Here is a 10,989-nt window from a genome sequence, read left to right on the forward strand (position 1 = left end):
GCTGCAGAAAAATAAACGTGGACGGAGTGTCGCCGAGCAAACTGAGGGTGAACATGACAGAGGAAAGCATGAGAAGTGCCTTTGTTCAGAGCAGTGAGCGAGAGCATATGAAAACGCGTTCACCCCAATACTTCAGAAATCTGTTTGCCATTAGTCAGTGGGCAGTCCATCATGTGGAAATCTGTCAGGGTTCTGTTTGAACGTCTGTTATTGATAGGGAAGCACGGGACATCTCACTCTTGGCCTACTGACCTCATGCAGTGGAGAGGTCACAGAAGGGAGCTGGTGTTTTGCAATCTGACAGCGTGACAGCGCTTTCACACATGAACTCTCAGTAACCAGCTGGTGTTAGCCATGACCACTGACAACAGTCACAGAGGTCCATAGAAAGATTAAAGCTGCTCTTACAAATAATTCCATATGAGCAATGGTTTAAATGATGATCTTGTACAGTGTGGGTGCTTTTCAGTGACAAACACAAAGCTTTATCATCCAAATCAGTGTTCACTATTTCCACCTCCCACAGTTTAATATTATGTATGGCGCTAAAGACTCTAAAAGGTGACCGCATGCTACCTGCCCAGCTTCAAACAGCAGCTAAGGGCAGCAGCTGCTGGAAAACATAGCAGAGCATTTATATTAGCATGGCGAGAGATACTGCCAGAAATTGGCACCTAATAAGAAGTGTGATCAAAACATTGGGACGACTGGTCCATAAACCTCAAAAGCCTTACCTGATACAGGTGTGACCAATCCCACATTTAAGGTTCTTACAGTCTCAGTCTTACGCTACGATATTTGATTATATCACTATATCACAGTCTAAAACCTTCAGTGTGCGCACATGGCACTTTTACTTCAACCATGTTGTTTATTTATTTTAGACTGTATTGTTTGTTTTCTTTATTAAGGTGCTGTAACATGATCATTTCCCTTGTGGGACCAATAAAGTTTCTGCCTACCTACCTGCCTGCCTAACTACCCCTTTATCTGAAAAAATAGATCTAGGATCTTGTGCACATCTTTACCATTTTCAGTATTTGTACTTGTGCGCTTCTGGGCTCTGAATCTTTTCCAGTGTGTCAAAACTGCAATCAATAAAACATGATTTTCATTTTCAGGAAGTGGATCAAATTGCAGGCAAATCTGTCGGTCAACAAAGATTGCGTTGATATGGCTAACAAAAAAGGAAAAAAAGACAAACCCAATACAAAATCCCTCCTGTGCTATTGCGATTGCAAGCTGACACAAACTACAGATATTATTATTAAATCCTTTATTTAAACAGGTGTTTTCATTGAGATTGAGATCTCTTTTTTGAGAGACACCTGTGTACAAAGACATATGCAAAAATGAATAAAACAGGCGTTACACATGATCACAGTTTAAGAAAAACTTGCAAGAGATATAACCTTTTTAAAATCAGAGAATGTAGCTTTATAGCTTTTCATGGCCTGTTGCATTTAGACGACATCATTTTTATATAAGCTGCAAAGGTGAGTCAGAAACTAACAGTAAGAAACTATGAATGAGAATTTGTTTATCTATACAAATCCAAATTTGGGTCTCAATGTTCTTGAGAAAGTGGTTTTTAGAAGTGAGTTCAGATGGTTTCCGGAATGTTCTCCCTCACGCACTTCAGGATGTTAATGTAAGACGTTTGTGCTGACATCCTTACCCTGATGAATGTTGAAATAACGACAAGTGAGCTCCCGCTCGTGCACCTCACCTGTGGGGCTGTTTTGGAGCTCCTGCTGTTTTTGAATAAAAATTGGTTGTAACAGGACACCCAGCTCTCATGGCCGGGCGGTTACCCTTCGTATGAACCTTCGGGTCAGTTTGAAGCAGATTTTGACACTGCCTCTGTCTTCAGACACTGCTTTGTGATCACACCTCGTGAACGAGAAATACATAAAGCCTTCTGAAATACATCATTATATACTGGCACTGTAATATCAAAGATCTGTGACACTTAACTTGTAGAATAGCTAATGGAAAGGAAATGTACTGATATGCAGTGGCCTAGATATTAATCAGTCCTCTTTGAGTCATCGAATCTATTAGATAAATGACAGATAATTTTTTTTAAGATGGACATGTGTATTCTTTATAGCAGTTAAAGTAAGAATTACTGCACAGTGATTACGATCCAAATAGAAAGTCAGCAGGAAGAAGCAGAAGTTGAAAAGTGAATGGAAAGCCCAGAAAAGCCTGTTTGCAGTATGACTAATCTCACTATTGTGAGGGTTATCTTAATATCCACCAAGGTTTTTCCTTCTTTTTGTCCAGTATCAGATTTTGTCAAGTACAGCACATTTTGAAATGATTTTATTCAGATGTCTGCAGTAGATCTTGCTGTTGCCGTTTCAAAGCTGCATGCTTTGCCTCATGTCGTTCAGTAATTGTTAATTATTTTATTCCTTAGATTTTGATACGTCTGTGATATTTGTAAGACTGAGGAGCCCATAGAGTCGTCGCTGGAGGATCTGTGCTCTAACGCTTGCGTGTAATAATGAGAATCGTGTTATGCGCTGAAGATGAGACACAAAAGGAAGGCGTGAGACTGAATAGGAACATTAGAAGGCATTGTGATGGGAGAGTGTGTGTGTGAGAGTGTGTGTGTGTGCGTGTGTGTGTGTGTGTGTGTGTGAGAGTGTGTGTGTGTGTGTGTGTGTGTGTGTGTGTGTGTGTGTGCGTGTGTGTGTGTGCGTGTGTGTGTAAGGGCAGCTGTAGGTCAGAAGCACTATGGGTTTTAACATCTTGAAGGGTAGCAGACCTCAGTCGAGGCAGGCCGTGAGACTCCTTATCTCATCCAGTGTTATTTATCACTCGTTCTTTCTTTCTTTTCTTCTTCAAAAAGCTATGATTGCTTTCCAGTCAGTCATTAAAAGTGAAAAATGTTCTGCAAAGTCCTTCACTATAATACAAAAAACATGTCAGAAGTTTCATCCGCTCGCCTATGATGCAAACAGAAACACTTAAGAGGTTGTGTAGTATTGATTGAGCAATCGTCAAGGCCATGCCGGACAGGTTCCAGGTTCCCAGGAGATCATTGAACTGTACCCTTCTTCTTCTCCGCCCTCTTCTCTCTTCTCATGGTTAGTCATCTTTTTTTTTTTTCTCGTCCTGTCAGTGAGGGCTGGTCCACCTTCCAGGATCCCCTGCTTTTAGCGATTGTGTCAACAGTAGTCAACCAGCTCTTCCTCTGGCACTGAGCCAGTTTCACTCAGGTTGGTTTCACTGTAGTCAAAGCCTGGCAAGGAGGCCTGGGAATCAGCAGGTGCACCAACAGGTCTGCCTAGCTGGGGACAAAGCCTATTGGCTCACCGCTGCTCTTCCTCGGTCATCCAAATTGGCAGTTTGAACTTGGCAGTGCTTGTAGTTTCTCTTTCACACAGACAGAAAACTGACTGTTGTGATTATAATTGTTTTCTTCTTCTTTTTTTTTTTTGCTCCTGTTATTGTTGCCTTTGGTCTAAATTTTGAGACATGTGCATGACAGAGTTGCAGCGTTCTTAAACTAAACAAGCTATTAAATGCTTAAATTACTATGGTAATCATTGTTTTCCGTGCAGTATCTATATTGATGTGTTTTGTAGAGCAAAAACAACCTGTCAGTCACATTCAGTGTGCAGAACACTGCATTGAAAAAAACACAACTGCCAGTTTCGATGTCAAGCAAAGCCAATAAGGAAAGGTCCCAGTTCTCGACTCTGGCTTTGCCTGGAGGCAGCAACGATAATTTCTGTCCCACAGTCAACAGCATAAGTTCTTCTCCATGCATATGCATGTGCTGGGCTTAATATTCATGTTGGATAGTTGAGTTATACATGGATAATAATACATCACCACGGCCACGTGAGCATTGCTCCTTTTGCACTTGTCATTTCTATGGGCACGTGAGCCATTCAGCTTGTTATCAAATGCAACTCTTTCTTTTTGTTCATGCTGAGTTTTAACCTGCAAGTGAATCTGCAGCTATCAAGAGGGACAAAATGACTTCAGAGTGACCATCAACAATCACATATGATCAAAGGAGTGTGCATATAAAGGTGCACGCTGCTTTCGAAATGAGATGATTAGCACTTCAAATGGGCCTCATCACAAGGCTCGTTATTACCACAGATGACCCTCAAACACCCAGACACTATCGCCCCTTCACAGCTCAGGACAACAGCAGGACACTTAAGCTGTGACAAAGTAGCAAAATCAGTATTTTTATTGATTTTTTTTATGTAGTGTAAAAGAAGAAAGGCCTGCATGTAATGTGATGCTGTTTGTTCACTGCATCCACATCCATGTTGTGACATTTATTCTTTATCATTATTAAGCAAAAGGGATTTTCTTGACTGATAGCAAATATTCATCATGAAACAAAAACTACAGCAGATAATATAAGGCTCCGAGCTGCAGTGCTCACATGGAAACATGGCATGAAAATCAACTCGTAGATGAATAATTAATGCTACAATAAGCAGAGCACACTATGTGAAATTCTCAGTGCCAAGGTGCTCAAAGCTGAAGTTTGCACACAAATTTATGTGAATCATCTTATGTGATACTACTATGCTGTTGAAATAGCACATGCTAATGTTACACCCTAATAAATGTGTTATATTTGTGTGTATATTAGAGCTGCAATAAAGAAATATCAGCAGCTCTGTATCAATCCAAAAAAGGTGCCAAAGTAAGTATTTTCATATAATACTCAATTACAGGCAACAACAGTCTGACCAAACTATGACTCACATACAGTACAAGTGTAGTTTTCATGAACAGAATGAGTAATCATTCACAGTATAAACTGAAAAAAAGCAGAGGAAGTCTTTACTTTAGTAACTTTCACAACCTCCTTCAGCAGGAACTGCCTTCATCTCAGGTTTTATGCTTCCAATCTAGTCACCACTTGGATAAAAACATTATTTTAAATCTTTTCTTTGCTTGTTTTCATGAACTTGTTGCATATACCAGAGGGCAACAGCCACCGTCCTCTAAGCTTCAGGTCATGGTGGGCTGTCCCGACACTCTTCTGTAAAATGTTTTGATAAAAATCAGAATTCAATTTTGTTCTCGGTGATTCCCGGGCATTCGAGGTAAAGCAGCCGCAAACCATGATGCTCCCTCCACCATGCTGAACAGTTCACAGGAAAGTGCTGTTAAACACATTTGATTGGACAATATAGTGAGAAACTGGGACTGTTTTTTTTTTTTCTTTTTTTTTTTGGGCCTGTCCCGTTTGGCTCTTTTGCCATCAGAATTGTTGTCTAAAGGCAAAGAAAGATGCCCAACGGATTTACTTTACCAAACTGACCATCCCAGCCTTGCCGTAATGGTCCATTTGATTCACCTTTTATTGTTTATTTTATTTTCACTTACTGAATACGGGACAGACTTGACTGGGGGAAAGAAGGGGAGAAAGAAAGAGGGAAAGAGAAACAGCTGAGAAGAGGGACGGGGGAGAAGGGCAAAAGACAAAAACCAACAGAACGGGCAGAGAAAAAAAATGCATATATCAATCACCTGGATCACCTGCTGAGAAAGAAAAAAGAAAGCAAGCAGAAGAGAACAAGAGTAATAGAATAAACAACATCACAATGATATATGGGAATATGACATTAAATACTAAATGTTAAACATTATTGTGCAGCACATAAGATCAACAGAACACAGTGTGCTTTGAGGTAGGAGCCAAAAAGGGTGTAGTTTGTGGGTGTGATCACCCGTGTGTACACCTGTGAGCATGGACGCGCTTGTTTTTTGTTTTTTTAAAAGGTTCCTTCATGTAATAATCTGCTAGAGGGTGTGGGGGGGCCACAGCCCCGTCCTCCAGGGCGTGAAGCAGGTGTGGAGGAGATCAAAACTCCAGACATCCAGAGGCCCCCAGAACACAAGAGACCAAGGAAGACCAACAGAGGGGCAGCTGCGCCACTGTCCCGGAAAGAGCTGAGGAGAGTCCCAGATGAGGGCTCACTCAGCAGCCGCGGAGCAGAAGCCAGGGGGAGTTGCAGTGACGTGCCCGTGAGCTCCGCCGGCAGCCAGCTGCGCCTGAGTGACCGAGCCCCAGGCCTGAGTGACCGAGCCCCAGGCCCCAGCCCCGGGGGCACCCCACCTCCGAAGTGGCCCGAGCGAGCCCCAGGCTCCAGGCCCCGATAAGCGGCCGCCAAGGAGTGAGCCGGTGTGTACCTGGACGCCCATCCCCGGACACAAAGAACCACCAACGCACCGATGTCTGAGGGGGTCCGCCACTGGCAGGGGAAGTGGTGGTAGGGGGAGATAGGCCTCCAAACCTTGGAGGGCCTGAGATGTCCCCAGAGAGGTGACGCCTGACACCCAACCTGACACATAGACACAGATATACAGGCACACACAGATACAAACATCCATTCCCACCCTCATGCTCTCATATGCACTTACTCCACACTCAACCAACGTGGAGACAGACATAAAGAGACGTTGTACACACGATCACACTCCCCAAGCGTACTCTACAAACCGGGTCTAGGTGCCCTCGCCCCTGGAGGGGGGAACTGCACCCAGACCCAGGTGGTGTTTCCCTTTTCCCTGCGGTGGGGGGAGGCAGACCGCCCCGACTCCGCAGCAGCAGGAAGGCTCCACACTCCAGACCGCAGTCGGACGGCCAACTCCTCCTCCTAGCCCCCCTGCTCCAGCAGGTCGCAGAGAACGGGGGTGAGAGAAGACTCCAAACCTCCCTCCACCCGCTCATTGTAATGTTGATGCATGTGTGTTCTAAGGTGCATTTAAAACCCAGGAGGGCATGGAGCTACCTGCCAGAGAGCAGCAGGTAAGCGTATGGTCCCTCCTGCTAGCCCTCAATGTCTACGTGTATTTAAAATTGAGAGGTGGGCAACGATGCCAGGGGTGGGGTGTACACCCTGATGGTACTTTGGACTCCGTGTATCGTGCCCACCCCCAAGATCCTATATGTATGTGTAATGAGAGTGTGAGTAATGTGAATGTCTAAGTTGTGGGATAAAATTGAGGCAGAGGCAGCCAGAAGGGGACAGAGGGAAGGGGGACAGAAACTGGGACTGTTATGGAGGACCACTCCAATAAGCTGAACTATATTCTGCTTAATAATAATAATAATAATAATAATAATAATAATAATGATAATAATAATAATAATGATTGGCAGCAGTTTGTTACACACTAAAAGAAGAGTGCAACAACCACACTGAATAATAATACTGAGAAGAAGTGAAATCAGCTTATTGGTGTGGACTTCCACAATAGTCCCAGTTTCTCATGTGGCCCTTTGGAAAAATCAAGTACCCGTCCCCGAATTAAGTTTTTTGTTTATTTGTTTATTTTTCCACACTTAAGATATGCTGAAATGTGTTTTTGTCATTTTTCAAGAGAAGTTTGGGTTTCTTTTATTCACGCCATTTAATTCAGTGTATTCAGTCTTTCGTAGGACAGAGAATTAGACAAAGAAGAAGCTGGATGCAGAAAGACCCACCTCAGAGAAGCCACAGCCCTGCCTTTTTTGTGTTATGGACACACAAATATTCAGGTCTAGCTTTTGTAGGATATTCCATTTTGAATTGTCACTTTAATGCTTCTTTGAAGATCCTCTTAAAATTGCTGTGATTGAGGCATGGTTTGCATCAACACGTCTTTCTTGCGAAAGAAAACTTAATATACGAGAAAGGTCATGCTTTGTTTACAGGGAGGGCCAAGCTTCACAAAACATTCTAGCTTGCACTCGAAGTGATCACTCAGTGTGAACAACAATCACATGAGAAGTTTGAGCACAAACCTTGTATGTTATTAGTTTAGTCACTCTACCATTGTCTACACTTTGGACTTGCACAGATCTTAATCAGAAGTTAGAGGGGGGTGGGGGGCTGGAGGCATCAGTGACACAAAGAGGGGATCAAAAAAATAATTCACTTTTTAACTGTATTGTTAATAAGTGCTTATTCTGTCTATGTATGGGTCTTATTTATCTCAATCAAAACAAGTATAATGATTCTGTTACCTTTCCATGTTACTTTTGGGCTAGTAGAAACTAGTCCAAAAGTACTGGGACACGTTATCTAAATCTTCAGTGAAACCACACACTTTTCTTAACTGTTCCCATGAACCCAGAGAAATATGAGTCAGTCAAGTTACATCAAAACTTAGCCAACTTAAATGAAAATTAAACCAGATTTTATGAATAATCGATGGTGAAACCCTTGTAATTACAAATGGTTCACAAGGTGCTTCCCGGGGGAGACACACTGAATACTGACAGCAGGAAGGCGTCCTAAATTGTAAATTTTAAATCATTTTGTTTTTTGTGCGTAAAGATGAGCTCATGTGTTGTATGTGAAACCAGTCTCCAGTGCCTAAACTTGTATCTGTGATGAAATACACATGCATTCGAACCAAAGTCTTCACTGAGTAATCATTTACTCAGTGCCACACTCAACTGAATAGAGACTGAAGATGAGTGAGCCTAACGCCTGCTTTCCAATTTGAATTAAAAGAGTCTGTGGTTGTATGTGAGACTGATCGTCTTGCTCAGCGACTGTGACTACATGAATCATTATAAAGTGTGAATACACACTGGATGTGTATTAAACCAGCCACCAAAGTGTTTTCCAAACTTTTCTGACAAACTTATAGAAAAGGCAACATACAGAGTGATGGAAATGTGATGATCTTGCCAGCGTATTAAACAGTATTGAGTAATATAGTGTCAAATGAATTATAAGTAACTGATACTAACGCGAGTTTGTTTTTATCTTGCTTATCGAGTCGCATCTTAATCTGTAGCAAAGCTGGAGATGGAGCAGACAGATAAATAGAGGCAGGACTACATCAGTGTTTTAGATTCAAATCCTTAAAAAAGTGACAGTTAACTTTAGGAGGGAATATGATAGTCATTTGCATATGGGAACTAGGCAATTTGATTGGATGTGAGTCTGTGAATTGGGTGTGTGCGCGTCTGGGAATCAAGGGGGTGAGGTGTTCTCACAGTGGCGTTGGGGGATGAGGAGAGGAGGGAGGGGGTGTTGTGACATCCACATATGATGGCAGTGAAGCAAGTGAGAGTGTGATGCAAGTCAACACAACCCTCATTGTCCCAAGCCCCCTTGTTGACAAGTATATTGATTCGCACAAACAGACACGCGTGTACAGATACCACTATGTGCACATGTAGTGTTAATAGAAATGCAAGAATATAAACAAAAATATAGGTAAACCTACATGTAAACGCTCACAGTCCCCAGACTTGTAAGGACAGGTTTGACAAGACGTGATGTGGTCTGGAAGGTCAAGGACAATAGATAAATAGCTAGATTGTGTGTTTCAGTCACTCTTTTTGTGAGAGCAATATGCCGTGCCTGGACTTGTTCAGCAGAGAGTGACGGATTACTCACAGAAAGTAAATCGGCTTACTCAAGATGTTTTTGTGTCACCACCGCCATCACAAAAGCGCGTCTACGTGTTTGGGGCATCTTTACAATGAAGGTGAAAAAGAGATGTCAGAAAACAGTGTATCAGTTTCTTTCTGCCTAATTGGCTGGTGTAACCTCAAGTGTTTGCATATTTTTGGAGTAAAAGTGGTAACACTAGAAGAACTATTTTATACTGATTCCAACTTGAGATTTTTTGTTTTGTTTTTAACTAAATAATGCCTCTGTTATATATATATAGAATATTATTTAAAAAAATTGTCCTTCTACATGCCATGAGTGCTGCAAACTGCAGTTCCTGGAATGGCCACTTGTGGCTGCTTCTTAAAGCAAACAAGTAATGTTAATTTATGAAATCGCCTTTTGGTCACACAGTACTGGATATAAAACAAAGTAAACTAAAAATGAAATGCCATAAAAAAAAGTTGTAGATAAAAAATAATTAAATTAGTGCAAGTATCTAGAAAAAAGACAGTTTAAACAGAAAGATTTTTAACAAAAGAAATGTTCGAATTCAAACTCTAAAAAAATGGTGAGGTCTCTGTGACTAATTCACCAATTCTGTCTTTTAACTCGCTTGAAATGTTTGTTTTTTTTGCCTCAGTAGGGGCGTGGCTGCCTTCCAGGTGGGTGTGGCCACATTTTGCTGTAGTCAGCATGCTTCAGCCCGACAAATTCAAATCACTGAGTAGGACCCATGTTTTTGCTTTTTGGGAAATTTTCAATGCAGTGATCAGACACATACTGTAATGTTTCCAGTTGCACTCACATCTTTCCCAGTAGAATAGAATAGCCCTGTAGAAACAGCAGGAATATAAAAAAACCCCAAGAGGAATATATATAATATGCTACTAAGTTTCCTGCTAAGTTTATTTTATCTATAATTACTTATCTATCTGTTACTTACCTAGTCATTCTATTTATTTATTGCTGTTTTTATCTTAAGAGAAAATTAAAACAAGTTTCATTGTACCATGTATAACAGATATGAGAAAGCATTAGTGTGTTTTGTTTTTTTACTGTGGAAAACTGACTTTTATTACCACTAACTGCTACTGCTGCACTGTAAATATGTTTCTTATTCCCTTGTCTTTGGATTTATTACTGTCATTGTGTTCTTGTTGACTTTTATTTCTCCTCATGTGTATACATGTATGCATCTGTTGGAATGACAATAGAAATACTTGAATCACTGAAAAGAGTAAAAACCTTTTTTTTGATCTTCCTAAAAAACCTACCTAAAAACACTGAAAAAGAAAGCAATTCAATTAAAGTGCAGTGACATGGAAAAGTATTTGTCCACTTCTTGGGTTAATTTTTTGGAATATTTGTCACACCCACATGTTTCAGATCATTAAATAAATGTTAATATTAGTCAAAGCTAACTCAAGTAAATTCAGTGCTGTTTTTAAATGATGAGTTCATCTATTAAGGGGGAAAAAAACCTATCCAACCTATCTGGGCCTGTGTGAAAAACTAATTGTCTCCTAATTCTAGTAACTGTTTTTCCTGCTAGGGAGCAGCACCAGACCTCCACACTAACACCACCATGTTTGCCTGT

Source organism: Mchenga conophoros, linkage group LG15, assembly GCF_057382185.1.
Source record: "Mchenga conophoros isolate Kocher_MC1m ecotype Shallow Benthic linkage group LG15, M_conophoros_male_GT1.1, whole genome shotgun sequence".
Taxonomy (NCBI): domain Eukaryota; kingdom Metazoa; phylum Chordata; class Actinopteri; order Cichliformes; family Cichlidae; genus Mchenga; species Mchenga conophoros.